This window comes from Symphalangus syndactylus, chromosome 7, assembly GCF_028878055.3.
Source record: "Symphalangus syndactylus isolate Jambi chromosome 7, NHGRI_mSymSyn1-v2.1_pri, whole genome shotgun sequence".
NCBI lineage: Eukaryota > Metazoa > Chordata > Mammalia > Primates > Hylobatidae > Symphalangus > Symphalangus syndactylus.
The window spans coordinates 44,534,162-44,551,087 of NC_072429.2; the positions used below are offsets into that span (position 1 = coordinate 44,534,162).

The 16,926-nt window shown below is 46.3% G+C and overlaps 1 long non-coding RNA gene across 1 annotated transcript in view; it reads right to left on the minus strand.

The window, feature by feature from the left end:
* The window catches only part of LOC129486233 (uncharacterized), a 330,778-nt gene extending 315,754 nt beyond the window's left edge, over positions 1-15,024 (minus strand). The window contains exon 1 of the long non-coding RNA XR_008658901.2: positions 14,903-15,024. This is a non-coding gene — a long non-coding RNA (uncharacterized lncRNA). The remainder of the gene's footprint in view (positions 1-14,902) is intronic.
* Positions 15,025-16,926: the final 1,902 nt, after the last annotated feature.

The following is a 16,926-nucleotide window of genomic DNA, read 5'->3' on the forward strand; positions in this document are numbered from 1 at the left end:
GCACACTCTATAGCTTCAGTTTTCCCACATATACTTCGGAGGAAAAAAATGTTTTACATTTATCAGGTACCTGAAAAGTGCCAAACTCATTTTAAGTACATGAGCTTCAATCTCTACTTGCAGGTTAGCAACATCTGTGGACATATTATAGGATATATTAAAGCCTCAGTTTACTCTTCTGCAAAATGGAGATGATGATTAACCTGCTTCACTAAGTTGTGAGGATTAAATGAGATAAAGCATGTGAAATGCTTATGGCAGTGCCTGACACATAAGAAATAATAAATGTTAGCTTTCATCATGTCTCACAGCTAAAGAAACAGACACTAGGAGAGCAACCAATCTGCCCAGCATCTCCGGTAAGGTGATGGGATTTGAACCAAGACCTGTCTAACACCAGGCCACTTTCCATGCTGACATTTCAACATGCCCATCCAGGGACCAGTGCTTGTTTGTATTTCAACAGAAAACTATAGTACATCCTTGCAGATTATCAAATTCTAGTCCTGTTCATTGCCTTTGAGCTTTTTTTCACCTCTTGGTAAATTACATTTTACTGTTTACTTTGTTACCTACTGTGAATTGGACTGGATGTGCCATTCTGCACATTTCATCAGTTCTTACCAACTTCTCAATTTTTCTACTTTCTAAGTTTTCTCCCACCCTCCTGACGTCACTGAGAGCTAAAGGCTGACTGCCCAAATCCTCATTGCAACTCTACGCTGTCTTATAGCTGATCTTCCCCCCAGGATCTAAAGTAGGCTTGCAAGCTGGATGACTTGACATAAACTTCAAAGGACCCATCACCACAGCAGATCATGAATCTCCCTCGTTTAAATGCCTGATGGTTGTCCATCAAGTATCCTCTACTGCCAGACCCCAACAGACATTCAAGCTGGTCCTTAATGAACAAAAGGCGACCAAACAAGAAATGGACCTATATTATTCAGAGAAAAGAAGAATTTTTCTTTCCTTGAACAAGAGGAAGCACTGACAAAAACTCTTTCTTTGACCAAACTTTAGTTAGGCTCTTCTGAGCCTTCTTCTGAACCCTGGCCTCCTGTCCTTGCCAGGCCTGCAGAGCCCAGTCTTACCAAGAATCCTGGAAATTCAGTTTAGGAAGTCCCCTACCCTTGATATCTGATAAAGCGCTTCATCCCCTACCTTGGCTGTATAAGTCCTTGGCCTGCCCTTAACAAGAGTCCTTTTAGGTCTGTTTAGCGAGAATCCCGTTCCCTTGATGTCTCCTCTTAGTAACTTTCCATCCACTGATGCCCTCTTCTCTGTTCCTTGGCTGTAAATCCTCAACTGTCTTGCTGCATTTAGAGTTGAGCCCCATCTCTCTCCCCTATTGCAATAACCCTGTTGCAAGACTCATGAGTAAAGTCTTCCTTGCCATTTTTACAAGTGCCAGAATAATTTTTTTCTTTAACAACACTCAGGCTTGCTTCAAGTAGGAGGGCCTCCCCTGCCTGAAAATGCTCCATTCATATTCCAGTCAAATACCATCCCCAGATCTCCTCTCACAGCCATCTCCCTCTCGTCACAGCAAGCAAACATCTGACAAGGACTGCATTGCTTTCCCCACCACCGCCCTGGGGATCTTCATCTCTCTCAGGCCGCTGCCAGCCCCCCTACCTGCCCTGCCAGCCGTCAGCCCCCAGCTTCACGCCAGTCCATTCACGTAGAGAACACGGCTATGAAAATACAGAAACGCACTTCCCATCTGGAAACGCCTCAGAGCTAAATATTATGTAGGATGTGATGGTGTGCGTCTACCAGCAAAAAAGCGAGGCTTAAAGAAACACTGAGACACGAGGAGACTGCTAGTGAGAGGCCAGTGCGTCAGCAAGAGCTAAATTTAGCAACCTAATCCTCTAACTTCATTCTTTCAGGAAAGAGAGCAGTAGGAGAAAAATGTATGAACATATTTAAATAAAAGAACCTTTGAGAGAGCAAGAAAATCCACATCCTAACTGACCTGTTGCTACTTTGCAGAAACGAGCACAGAGAAGGCGACATTTTGGGGAGCTAGCCCTGAGGTCAGTGGTCACAGAAGGGCTCTATCCAAGCAATCAAATTCCCTGGTAGAAGGTCCCTTCGGAGCCAGTGGCTGCATGGTACAAAGGAAGCTGCAGCAAGGGGAAGAGATTCTTAAAAACTGGAAGTTCTGGAAAAACCTGTAACACAGCTTTCAAACAGATTTTGCTTTCGAGTAGAGTGGCGAGTATAAAAACACGCATCATCTAGGCACTAAATGGCTCCAGGGAGTGTTTGAAAGAGGAGGAGCAGGGACAGGAAAGTCACAGGCAATGACAAGTGGTGCGTGTAAACACACGTGTGAAGCCCAAGTTCAAGCTCAGCTGTGCCTGTGACCAGCTCTAGGGGTGGGATGGGTGGGTTGCCCTAGTCTAGTTGCCAGACTAACCCACCCATGAAACAAAGGTAATGGCCAGGCATGGTGGTTCACGCCTGTAATCCCAACACTTTGGGAGGCGGAGGCAGGCGGATCACCTGAGGTCAGGAGTTTGAGACCAGCCTGGCTAATGTGGCAAAACCCCATCTCTACTAAAAATACACAAATTAGTCAGGCGTGGTGGCACACGCCTGTAATCCCAGCTACTCGGGAGGTTGAGGCAGGAGAATAGCTTGAAGCTGGGAGATGGAGGTTGCAGTGAGCGGAGATCGTGCTACTGCACTCCAGCCTGGGAGACAGAGCGAGACTCCATCAAAAAAATAAAAAATAAAAGAAATAAAGAAAGAGAGAGAGAGAAAGAGAGAGGGAGAGAAAGAAAGAGAAAGAGAGAGAAACAGAGAGAGAGAGGAAGAGAGAGAGAGAGAGAGGAAGAGAGAGAGAGAAAGAGAAAGAGAGGGAGAAAGAAAGAAAAAAGAGAGAAAGAGGAAGAAAGAGAGAGAGAAAGGAGGAGAGAAAGGAGGAGAGAGAGGAAGAGAAAGAGGAAGAGAGAGAGGAAGAGATGAAGGAAAGAAGGAAGGAAGGAAGGAAGGAAGCCTGTCTGTGCTTTAAGACATGTTTAAGTACTAAGATACTACTTATCACTGGATTTATGTGTAGGGAAAGAGGCGGGTAGCTTAAAAATTTTTCCCCCTGGAATCAAGTCTTCTGCTTTGATCCATTATTAAAATATTTCATCACACTACTAAAAATGTATTGATCCCCACAAAGGGTTAATATTTTTATTACAAACAGAGTCTGTATAAATCAATAAGAAAAATACAAGCACCCCAATAGGAAAATGAATAAAGGATACGTAAAACAATTCACAAAAACATAAAAACAGCTATTAATTATATGGGGAAAAAAAAAGACCTTACTGGGAACCAGAAAAAAAAGGCATAATAAAATAAAAACAAGGCCAGGCATGGTGCCTCACACCTGTAATGCTGACACTTTGGGAAGCCAAAGTGGGAGGACTGCTTGAGACCAGAAGTTCGAAACCAGCCTGGGCAACATAGTGAGGCCCCGTCTCTACAAAAATAAAAATTTAGCCAGACATAGTGGCATGCCTGTAGTCCCAGCTACTCAGGAGGCTGAGGCAGGAGGATAGCTTGAGCCCAGAAGTTCAAAGCTGCAGTGAGCTATTATTGTACCACTGCCCTCCAGCCTAGGTGATAGAGCAAGACCTGTCTAAAAAAAAAAATTAAAAAAAGCAAAGCTTCTCTCATCCAGCATTTGGCAAAGTCCTAAAACTCCAGTAATACCCAGCAAGGGCCAGGATTCAGAGAATCATGATGCCTCCTCACACAACAATAGGAAGGCAAATTAGCATTTCTTTAGGTCAATTAGAGCATACAAAAATTCTTACGTGGACATCCCATTTGACCCTATAATTCCACATGCACAAAGATTTATCCGTAAAGATTTAACCACAATATGATTTTATAATCCTAAAAAATTGGAAAGTCTTCTATCCAATAAAAGGAATATATTATATATGATAGAACAGTTAAAACTGTTATATAACAATTAAAAATCAGGCTGTAAGAAAAATCTAAAGATACAGGAAGATGTTTATATTATGTACAAGACAGATTCTGAAGCTGTACATATCAAATTTTATAAGCCATCTCTCATATACATGACACATAGGCACAATGAAGTAAATACCAGGAGATAGACAAAAATATTACCAGTGTTATTTATGGGAGTTGGATAATCATGAGTGGTTTTGATTTCCTTACACGTATTTTTATTTTCAAAGTTCTTTTTTTGTTTGTTTGAGACAGGGTCTCGCTCTGTCATGCAGGCTGGAGTGCAATGGCATGAACGCGGCTCACTGCAGCCTTGACCTCCTGGGTTCAAGTCATCTTCTGGTCTTAGCCTCCCGAGTAGCTGGGACTACAGGTGCATGTCACCATGCACAGTGAATTTTTCTATTTGTTGTAGAGATGGGGTTTCACCATGTTGCCCAGGCTGGTCTGGAACTCCTGGGAGATCCACCCTCCTCTGCCTCCCAAAGTGCTGGGATTATATGCGTGAGCCACGGTGCCTGGCCCAAAATTCTTAAATAGATATGTGACTCTTTTGTATTCAGAAAGCTCTATTACTTTTTAAAAGAAAGGGGGGAAAAAGTATCTTTCTGTCTTTCCAACAAGTAAAAGGCACTGAATTAACTACTTCAGCCAGAAACCTGCCCCAGGCCAGAGACTGTCCTGCCCAGCAAACTCCTTTCACATCCTCATCCATGACCCCTAAGAACTTTCAGGCCACGGGCCATACATTTTAGGCTTCCTCTTGCCCACTTTTTTTTTTTCTTTTTTTTTTTTTTAAGAGACAGAGTCTCACTTTGTCGCCCAGGCTGGACTGCAGCGGTGTGATCTCAGCTCACTGCAAGCTCCGCCTCCCAAGTTCACACCATTCTCCTGCCTCAGCCTCCCGAGTAGCTGGGACTACAGGTGCCCACCACCACGCTCGGCTAATTTTTTGTATTTTTAGTAGAGATGGGGTTTCACCATATTAGCCAGGATGGTCTTGATCTCCTGACCTCGTGATCCGCCCGCCTCGGCCTCCCAAAGTGCTGGGATTACAGGCGTGAGCCACCGCGCCCAGCCTTCTCTTGCCCACTTTTTACCTAAGGTCTATAGTCTGCAATTCATGAAGGTCAGATCCCAGCCCAAGTCCTGAGGGTCCTCCTAGCACTTGTCTAGTCCAGCCTTCAGTCAAATGAGACAGACAAACCACCTTACAGCTATAGAGTCCTGATGGTTCTCACGATGGTTTCAGAGATTCTCATCAGCTCCTGGGAGCCTCTCTCACAAACTCGGAGGTCAGCAGGGCACTGTCAGCACTCCCATTTTATGAAATGGAAAGCAAGGGCTCAGGAAGTTGAAGATGTGCCCCAAGGCACACGCAGAAACAGGACAGGAGCCCAGAGCTGGCTTACAGTCGAGAGCTCTCTCCAATCCAGCTGCCTGCCGACCCCAGGCTCCTCAGCCATTGCCAGGGAGCCACAGCTGGGAGGGAACTGGGGCCCCAGCATCCCCACCACCATTTGGCGAAGGCCACGCCTGTGGGCTCACTTTAGTCTCCTTCATTCATCCCCATCTCTACCCTCTGCCCCGTTCCCACTCCCATAATAAAAAGAATCAGGGAAATCAGGAGAAGCTCCTCTCACAACTCATTAATTCAGTTAACTATCTAATCTTCTACTATTATCTCACAGGTCAAGTTGTTCTAATTTTTCAATCGAAATTGTGTGGGCTGGGTGCAGTGATGTGTGCCTATAGTCCCAGCTACTTGAGAGGCTGAGACAAGAGGATTGCTTGAGCCCTGGAGTTCAAGGCTGCAGTGCACTATGATCTGATCATGTCTATGAATAGCCACTGCATTCCAGCCTGAGCAACATAACATGTATGGGTCAGAGCTTGCTCAGCTGTGAGTGATAGAAACTAAAGTCAATCTGGCATAAGTTAAAAAAAAAAAAAAAAGAATTCATTAGCTCATGTCACTAGGAAGTGGCTGGATCTAAGGCCTCAAACATCAGCTCTTCCTGTCCTTTCTCCACTTAGTGAGCAGGATATTAATCAACAGCCTCACACTCACATCCTACCAGGTCCAGCAGAAATAGATCATCTTCCCCAAGAACTCTGGCAGAGAAGTACCAGGAAGGACTCAACTGACTCAGACCACCTGCCTACTCTTAAGGACACAGGGCAAAGGTCAGCCCCATCCAACTCCACAGGAAAAGGTGTTCTCTTCCCAGAGGGAATGGGCGATAATGGAAAGGAAACCAAAAACAGATTTCCACCTAAACAAATCTCTCCTGCTTTAAGATCAAATCTGATTTTTGGCACAGATATTCATTGGCAGTGGTAAGCATGAGTGACACCATAGGGCTGGGTTACTCTGTCACCTAGGCAAAGTGAGTTATTAGCTAACATTCACTAGAAATGCCCAAATACTACTACCAATATCTAGGTGATAATGTTTTGGGTTTTTTTTTTTTTTTAATTTTCTAAGAGGCAGAGTCTCAGTCTGTCACCCAGGCTGGAGTGCAGTGGCACAATCATAGCTCACTGCAGCCTCCAACTCCTGGGCCCCAGCAATCCTTCCGAGTAGCTGGTTCTACAGGCACACATCACCATGCCCAACTAATTTTTTTTTTTTTGAGACAGAGTCTTGCACCGTTGCCCAGGTTGGAGTCCAGTGGCGCGATCTCACCTCACTGCAACCTCCGCCTCCTGGGTTCAAGCAATTCTCTGCTTTAGCCTCCCAAGTATCTGGGATTACAGGCACCCACCACCACCCCTGGCTAATTTTTGTATTTTTAGTAGAGATGGGGTTTCACCATGTTGCCCAGGCTGGTCTTGAACTCCTGACCTCAGGTGATCCACCTACCTCGGCCTCCCAAAGTGGTGGGATTATAGGTGTGAGCCACTTTGCCTGGCCCATGTATCATTATTTTACATATCAGTTCAACAAATATCTCAGTTTCCCCTGCATGTCCAGGAACAGGAGTTATATCAGTGAGCAAGACCAACTTCTCATTCTCACAGTACTTTCATTTTAATGGAAAGAGAAAATAAACATATATATGTCAGGAGGCGGGAAGTGACATGAAGAAAGATGGAGCAGGAAGTAATAAAGTAATCAGGGAAGGCCTCTCAGGGACCCAGGGGGAACAAGGGGCATGAGCCTTGGGGATACCTACAGGAAGAACATTCCAGGCAGAGAGAACCACCAGAGCAGAGGCCCTGAGACTAAAGGAGCAAAGGGTGTTTGCAGAAGAGCCAGCAGAGCAGCGGGCTGCTGTATGCAAGGGTGAGAGGGACGGCAGGGCCTCACCAACCAAGGTAAGGGCTTTCAGTCTCACCCAAGTGAGATATCTGGAGACAACCCAGATATTCTAAGCCACCTGCCTTTCCTGCACTGTCTAGACACTCAGGTGGCTGGCCTTGCTGGAGACCATTCCACAGCCCCACAACTTAGAGCCACAAGTCCACTCTCTACACCCATCACTTCCCCACTCTCAGATACTTCACAGAGGAAATCTCCCTAGGGCCTGTGACACCCACTTTGCAATTCTCCTGTCTTCCCAGCAGCACCAGCTACATAATTTGTAGTGCCCAGTTAGGATTGCCAGATAAAATACAGGATACCGAATTGGAATTTCAGATAAAGAGTAATTGGTTTGTTTGTTTGAAACTGAGTTTTGCTCTTGTTGCCCAGGCTGAAGTGCAATGGCACGATTTCAGCTCACTGCAGCCTCTGTGTCCTGGGTTCAAGCGATTCTCCTGCCTCAGCCTCCTGAGTAGCTGGGATTACAGGCACCCACCACAATACCCAGCTATTTTTTTGTACTTTTAGTAGAGATGGGGTTTCGCCATGTTGGCCAGGCTGGTCTCAAACTCCTGACCTCAGGGGATCCACCCGCCTTGGCCTCCCAAAGTGCTGGGATTACAGGCGTGAGCCACCGGGCCCGGCTGTAACTGTTAATCTCAGTATGTCCCAGATATTGCATGGGACACACTTACACTCAAAACAAATATGAAAATGAGGGGGCCTGTGTTCAAAAATCATTAACAATTTCAAGACAGTGACGCCAGAGCATTATACAAAGCATGAAGCCCTTCTAAGTGCAGGAACCCGTGCGACTGCTCAAGCTGCCCACTCATGAAGCCAGCCCTGCTCCCCACTCAGCTCTCTTGTCCTTACAGGAGACAATTCCAATTCAACTTCCCTAAACATCTGACCCACCACTCCCTCTCTTGCAGCTACTTTATATAGGAAACAAACCATCTAAAAGGAAGTTCCTCAATGTCCCAGTCCCACCCATTCTCCTGGTCTCTACTCTACCTGTTCCAATGGGAGTCCTCTTTCTATCTGAGTCAGGATCCCATACTCTTCCCCACCTTCTCAGGTCCTCACACTTTCCACTACCCACCTCGTCTCTATCTTCAACTTCTGGTCTACCAAAAGTCTACCTCTCAGAAGCAATTAAACATGCTCCAATCTTCCTGCATGCTTTTTTGTTTTGTTTTGTTTTTTAAAAAAAAAGCTTTCCCTGGATCCTCACATACCCTTCCCTTCATATTTAATATCTTGAATGAAGGAGCTACATTCCCATCAACTTTCTGTTATCTGGCTGTCACACTCTCGCTGTCATCATCAATGACCTTTGTGGTACTTCTCAGGCCTTATCTTTCTTTCCTGCTTAAAACTCCCTTTCCTCAGCATTAGTGTCACCAAATTCTCCTGGATTCTTCCATGTGAGGCATGTCTTCTTGGTTTCCTCTGTGGGCTTTCTTTCCTTAAACACAGCTCTGTCCTAGACTCTCTTTTCATGTGTTACACACTCTCACCCACCATGGAACCCAGGGGTTCTACGTGTTGAAGCAGCCCACATTTCTCTCTAGTCCAGATGTCTCTCCTGAGTTTCAGACTCTAATGTTTACAGAACAGCTCCACTCTATGTCCTTGAACTCAACATGTCCAAAATGAGACTCAAAAAATAAAAAGTGGACTCCTTCTCCCCTATGCCCTCACCTGGTACTGTTGAGGCAGGAGAATAGGGTCTGAAGGTAGGGAACCTAAGGCTGATTCATGCTGACTTCCTAGAACTGAATCAAAAGGAAAATCTTACCTCTCTATGCCCAAGTAACAAAAGAATCAGAGGCTACTCCTTTTGCAATCCCACCCCCTTTCTGCATTGCAAATGAAAAATGGAAAGCACCTCTGATTGGTCCCCTCCCACAACCAATCAGACTGGTCCCTGGCCAAGTCTTCATCTGCATAGGTTGTAACTCTGTAACTTCACTTCAGCCTCTAATTGGTCACCTCCCACAACCAGACTAGTCATGGACCAAGTCTTCATTGACATAGGTTGTAGCCAAGTAACCAATGGGAAACCTCTAGAGAATATTTAAACCCCAGAAAATTCTGTAACCAGGGCTTGCTTGAGCCCACTCCTACTCTGTGGAGTGTACTTTCACTTCAATAAATCTGTGCTTTCATTGCTTTATTCTTTCACTGCTTTGTGTGTGTTGTCCAATTCTTTGTTCAAAATGCCAAGAACCTGGACAACTCATGGTCAAGACCTTCCACTGGTAACACTGCCTCCTGTTTCTGAATGGTAACCCATTTCCAAGCCATAAACTCAGGTGATTCTCCTCCACCTTCATATCATCAAATCCCAATCCTGCTTTCTAAATCTCTCTTGATTGCATGCCTTCCCTTCCGCCTCTCCTATTTCAGGTTACCTGGATCTCTTCCCTAGTAAAATCTTTCAACAGTCTTCCAGCCCATGCCATTCCCAATCTCGTCCCCTCCCATCTCCACCCAGCAGCCCCAGCTGCACACCCTCTCCAGCCTCATCCCCCAGCACTCCCCTCACACAACAGACTTCAGTCACTCAGCATCTCTCAATCTGCAGTGAGACCATGCCACCCCTTGCCTCTCTGGGCTTCGGCACATGCTATTTCCTCTGCCTGTGATTTTCTCAAACTCCAATATCACTAACTCCTGCTCCTCAGCCATGGGAAACAGCAAGTAGAGTGGTTAAGATAGATTCCTTAGCCAATCTTCCTTGGTTCAAACCATAGTTCCACCACTTCCAGGTGTACAACCTTAACCATTCTAAGCTTCAATTTCCCCTTCATAAAAATGGGAATAATAATTGTGGAGATATCACTGGTTGACTGTCCAGCCATTTCTTCTTCCTCACTAACAGAACCTCAATTTTGTCCAGAGACCATGTGCTCATCCCAGGGAATGACTCATGATTGGCAGAAGGAAGTTACAGAAATTTACCTTCTTTCTGGCAATAATTAATTCTATCTAATGAAATGTAAAAGGAAGCCTACTGAGGGTTTCTGGAAAACAAGAGTACTGCCCTTAGAACCAGACAAGAGAGGCCCCTGCCCTGGGCCCTGTGCTTCAGGGTCCCACCTATTTCAAACACATGCGTAAAAGTTAAACAACACATCGGCACCTCAGTCATCGAGGGTCACACTGCATGATGTTGTCACAAGTAACACCTAGCACAAGTAACACCTAACACCAGTCAGGCCCCAGAGAAACACTTCACACCTCTTCCTCTGTCCCCTCAAAACAAAAGATAACTGTGTCTAAATGAGAAGGTTTGTGGATTATGCCACTGCCAACACCAGAGACCAATGCTGCAGTGGAGTGTGGGAAGGATTGGAGTGGTAGAGCACTTAGGGAAGAGAAAAGACAAATTAGCTTGTCAAATCCTTCCTCTCAGCACAAATGCAATACATTCTTGCAAAATGAATAGGAGCATGAATAGGATATTCAGGAGAACTGAATATCCATTTTTTTGCTTCTGTTCCTATTCATGGTTCCAGCGGACTCACAAATCAGTGCTACTAAATTAGCACCAGTTGCACATGGTGGCAGAGGGATATTTTGCAAAATTCTATCACATTGCATACATATGTATCATAAATGCAGATACATTATCTCACATAGATATGGGAAATATATTTATAAAATAAAACTTGAAGGATGCATAATACCAATAATATCAATTTTTTATTTTTTTTTTGCTGGACTCAAGTGATCCTCCCACCTCAGCCTCCCAAGTAGCTGCGACTACAGGCGCCCACCACCATGCCCAACTAAGTTTTCTATTTTTGTTAGAGTCAGGGTTTCACCATGTTGCCCAGGCTGATCTAGCTCAAGCAATCTGCCTGCCTCTGCCTCCCAAAATGCTGGGATCACAGGTATGAACCACCGCACCAGCCAATGCCAATTCTTTCCTTTGGAAATTAAATGGACATTAAGCACTGGAATTTCAGGTATTAAATATCTCATTGAAGTAAAACTAAGATTAAATTTTCAAAATATTATTTCTTTAGTTTTGAAATAATTTTGATCAAAACGTTAACATTAACTTGTATTTTGCCTTTTACTTTTAATAGATAACTGTGAACATTTTATAAGAAAAAGCTTGTTTAAAAAGGTAATTTGTAGGCTGGGTGCGGTGGCTCATGCGGGCAGATAACGACATCAAGAGATCAAGACTGTTGTCCTCGTTAGTACAGTGGTGAGTATCCCCGCCTGTCACGTGGGAGACTGGGGTTTGATTCCCTGACAAGGAGGCAGCAGTCTTTTGGCCAGGCGCAGTGGCTCACACCTGTAATCCCAGCACTTTGGAAGGTCAAGGTGGGTGGATCACCTGAGGTCAGGAGTTCGAGACCAGCCTGATCCACATGGAGAAACCCCATCTCTACTAAAAATGCAAAATTAGCAGAGCTTGGTGGTGCATGCCTATAATCCCAGCTACTTGGGAAGGCTGAGGCAGGAGAATCGCTTGAACCTGGGAGGTGGAGGTTGCGGTGAACTGAGATCATGCCGTTGCACTCCAGCCTGGGCAACAAAAGGAAAACTCCATCTCAAAAAAAAAAAAAAAAAGATAGAACAAAAGAGATCAAGACCATCTTGGCCAACATGGTGAAACCCTGTCTCTACTAAACATACAAAAATTAGCCGGGCATGGTGACACGCACCTGTAGTCCCAGCTACTTGGGAGGCTGAGGCAGGAGAATCACTTGAACCTAGGAGGCGGAGGTTTCAGCAAGCCGAGATCGCACCACTGCACTCCAGCCTGGGGGACAGAGCAAGACTCTGTCTCAAAAAAAAAAAAAAAAAAAAAAAACCATCTGATTAAAGCTGCTGTTCACAGAGGTTCCCCTTATTTGCAGCCCAAAGCATCCCTAACTAATAAAATAGGGCCCAGATCAGGACTGAATGATATAAATAACGTGACTGGCAAACAGCTCAGTTTTACTCACTTGCTATGAGCCAGGGCTATTCTGATGATGGGGCTCCTGGAGCAATGCCTGGCACATAGGGCACCAAAGAGCTCACCATCCAAACCAGGCACTTTTCAGAGTAAAAGATGGTACAAATAAAAATTATACCAGGACCAAAGGCCTGTAGCAGGTCAACTAAGCATAAACATTCAGTGTCAACTCTGCTTATTTGTGGATTAACTTCAACATCACTTCCTCTGGGCAGGTCTTCCAAATTCCCCCCCACTCCATAAAAGCCCACAACTCTTCTTATGTCCTGTATCTCAGCACCTCTCACAGAGAGTATGGCAAAAGCCTGTCTACGAGTCTGCGTACACAGCACAAGACCACAGGTCCAGAAAGGTGGGGGCTGCGTCTGTCCATTCTTCACTGTATCCACGGGGACTAGCAAATAGTGAGGATTCAATTAATATTTGTTGAATTAACTAATTATGTCTGTTGCTTATATCCTTGCCTGACCCTAGAAAGTCCACTATGAGTTAAATGTTCTTATATTTGCATTTGGGTTCTGTGGGAGCGGACCTGTATTATTTATATTCACTCATGTGTCCCCTGAAGTCCTAACTGCAGGGTCCAGGACAGGTTTGTTGTTTTCCCATCATCCTTTCCAATGGGCAGATAACATGCCTGTGGGGACTGTAACAACAGGGAAGGCAGGGAGAGCCTAGAGCTCCCACTGAACGTATCAAGTTACATTGTCTAGTTGTTATAAGAGTCAAGAATCAAGATGGGAGATTTCATCCTAGCTAGGCACACAGGCCACATTACTCTGTTAGCAAGAGACCTTTTTTTTTTTTTTTTTTGAGATGGAGTTTTACTCTTGTTGCCCAGGCTGGAGTGCAATGGTGCAATCTCAGCTCACTGCAACCTCTACCTCCCAGGTTTAAGTGATTCTCCTGCCTCAGCCTCCCAAGTAGCTGGGATTACAGGCGCCTGCCACCATGCCCAGCTAACTTTCTATTTTTAGTAGAGGAAAGGTTTCACCATTTTGGTCAGGCTGGTCTCAAACTCCCAACCTCGGGTGATCCACTTGCCTCAGCCTCCCAAAGTACAGGGATTACAGGCATGAGCCACTGTGCTTGGCCAGCAAGTGATTTTTAAACTATGTCTTTCCTTGGCCGAGTGCAGTGGCCCACGCCTGCAATCCTAGCACTTTGGAAGGCTGAGGCAGGTGGATCACTTGAGCCCAGGAGTTCGAGACCAGCCTGGGCAACATGGCAAACCGCCCCCCCACCATTTCTACTAAAAATACAGAAAAAAAAAAAAAAAAGCCAGGCGGCCGGGCATAATGGCTCACACCTGTAATCCCAGCACTTTGGGAGGCCAAGGTGGGTGGATCACTTGAGGTCAGGTGTTCTGAGACCAGCCTGGCCAACACAGTGAAACCCCATCTCTAAAAATACCAAAAAGAAATCAGCTGAGCACGGTGGTGCACAACTGTAGTCCCAGCTACTCGGGGGCTGAGGCAGGATAACTGCTTGATCTCAGTGGTGAGCCAAGATTGTGCCACTGCACTCCAGCCTCCAGCCTGGGTGACAGAGAAAGGAAGGAAGGAAGGGAAGGGAGGGAGGGGGAGAGGGGGAGGGAGGGGGAGAGGGAAGGAAAGGGAAGGGAGGGAAGGAAAGGGAAGGGAGGGAAAGGAAGGAAGGAAGGAAAAGTAGGAAAAGAAAGGAAAGAAAGAGCCAAGCATGGGGTGTGCCACGTGCCTGTAGTCCCAGATACTTGTGAGGCTGAGGTGGGAGGATCTCCTGAGCCCAGGAAGTAGAGGCTGCAGTGAGCCAAGATCACGCCACTGCACTCCAGCCTGGGAACATATCTCATGTGATGAGGACAGCCTGTTAGGTTTTGTTCCCCAGACATAATTCTCCATATCTCAACTGGGGATCCTGAGCACACAGCCACCTAGTACTTTCCTCTTCTCTTTCCCTAGTTAGCTTGCAGCTGTTGCCTCAGTAAACCAGTTCTCCAGGACATCCTTCCAGAACTGTGTGCCAGAGTCAGGCAGCCTGACCCAAAAGGGCCAGACACTCTGACACGTGTCTCCTCAGCCAGACCCCAGAACTCAAAATCCCCTCCTACAAAGGAAGAGAAAAAACACAGGCTCCCACCAGCCGAAAAAGAACGAGAGAAGGAAAGCACAGAATCTGTCCCCTTCTCCTTCTGCCCCATCCTTTTCACATCACATCAACCCAAGCTGTCTTTGGGGAACAGACAAGATGCAACAGGCAGTTAGACTGGCCCACCCTGGCTAACAAGGCCATCTGACTCCACCAGCAGAACCCCCTTCCAGGTTCAGGGGAAGGGGGCTCAGGGGCTGGATATTTGACAGCAGAAAGAACCGGCTATGATTTGGGGGCTAGCATCATACCAGCTGCCCAGCTACCCACAGCTGTGCTGGGAATGTGGCTCTACCAGGAACACTGCTACAGCCAATCAAGTGTGTCACAGCCCACTTCCATCACCACATTTACGGTCTTCTCTAATGCAGTCAATCTGACAGACAGAAGTCGGAGTGAAAACTGTGCAGATGCCTGCGCTGATCCCATGAGACATTACCAATTTTGTTTTTCCCACATTGTGCACCCGAGATTTCAGAAAAATTCCTTACCTTTCACTAGTCAGAGAGCCACCTTCTCCATCTGTTGGGGATCCTTTCTTTTCTCCTTCATTAATGCAAATATCACCAGAGCAGTGATTAAAGCGAAGATACAATTTTGAGTTAGTTGTCTATCTCTGGACCTAGAAAGAGACTGCAATAAAAAGTGGATTCTTTCTGGAAACCTAATGGATTATTTTTCCCTGACCCCTGATAACTTACTTTCCTAATCTACAGGACATCCCCCCCACCTGCCTTTACATTAACTTCCCTAGGGCGGAAGAAAAAGACATTTCTGGTTGTGGGAGGGAGGAGGAGGTGGTGGTGAAACAAGCAAATACAGTGAGGCTCCCCTGGCCCCCATCTGTTCCAAATCTTCCCCTCACAGGATGTCATGTCTGAAAAGCAAGAAAAATATTCCTTCCTCTTCCAACATTCAGCAGGATCTTGCATGCAAAGAGAAGAATGTCTAGTTACTCTGTGGGTTCTCATCTGCTTTTTAACTCACATGTTGCCGAATTACAACTAGCCCCTCCACCCTCTCCCTCTCTCCCAGTAAAACCCCAGGGGCAGCAGGGCTCAGCACCAGCAAGGAGCTAGCTCCCCACCATACCACCAACCCCTCTGGCACAAAGGATTAGTTCTGCTGAGCCTGGCCAATGACTTTTGCAGATTTCTAAGCTGAAGACAGGCCAGAGAGCAGCCAGAGCCCCCAGAGGAAGTGAGGCCACCCCCGGGGGGTAAAAGGAGTGGGCTCAGAATTCCCCACTTTTGACCCTGCACTCTCCCCAGCTTCTAGGCACTTTGCATACGAAGTGCACAGGCAGCCAAGTCCTGGGCATTTGAACAGGAAGGATGTTCCTCAGTAGCTCACAAGGACCCTAACTGCTGCATTTCCAGGACCGGGAGGGCGATATTTATAGAAAGGGCAGCCAGCCAAGCGAGATCAGCTCCAACTTTATTTCAGCTAACCCTCTTTTCCATCTTCTGTAGCTCTCCTTCAAGTTAAACAGAGAGGCATTCCTCCCTTTATTGGTTGATTTTTACGCAAGGGCTGAGGCTCTCATTAAAATGATTGAGAAACCCTGACTGAAAAGATGGAAAAGGACCTGCCTGCCTGCCCCTCCCCCTTGGCTCTTAATCTTCCTCTCCTGTGTCCCTCTGCCCTGTTTCCCTGCTTTCCCCACATGGCACATGCTCCTTCTTATGCCCCTGCAGCACAGAACCCCTTGTAGTCCTGTAGATGAGCAAAGCTCTCCCTTACCCTAAATCCAAATTATCCTTCCTCCCAGCTTTCTTTCTCATCCCTTTTTATCACATCCTATAAGGCCTGCATGATCTACTCGTACCCCACCCTCTTCAACCTTATTTCCTATCACTCTTTCCCTACAAACCCCCTCCTCCTCACTGTGGCTCAAACACACTGACCACACCCCTCAGGGCCTTTGTGCAGGCTGTTTCCTTTACCCAGAACACACCCTCCAGGGGGGCCATTTGAGAGTCTGGCTCTGACACATGATCCAGATTTTAGCCCTAAAGACCTTGCTAACACTGAGTATAAAAAAGCACTGCAGGCTGGGTGTGGTGGCGCACGCCTATAATCCCAACACTTTGGGAGGCCAAGGCAGGAGGATCACTTGAGGTCAGGAGTTCAAGACCAGCCTGGCCAACATTGTGAAACCCTGTCTCTACTAAAAATAAAAAAATTAGCGAGGCATGGTGGAGGACGGCCGTAATCCCAGCTACTCTGAATGCTGAGGCAGGAGAATTGATTCAACCTGGGAGACGGAGATTGCAGTGGGCCGAGATCATGTCACTACACAGCGAACACTTCACCTCCAAAATAAAACTAAATTTAAAAAGCACCCCTATGAGCCAAGCACAATGACAGGTGCCTATTGTCCCTGCTAGTAGGGGACTGAGGCAGGGGAGGCTGAGGCAGGAGGATTGCTTGGGCCCAGGAGTTCGAGGCTGCAGTGAGCTATGATCAAGCCACTGCACCACAGCTCGGGCAACAGAAAACAAAAACAAAAAAG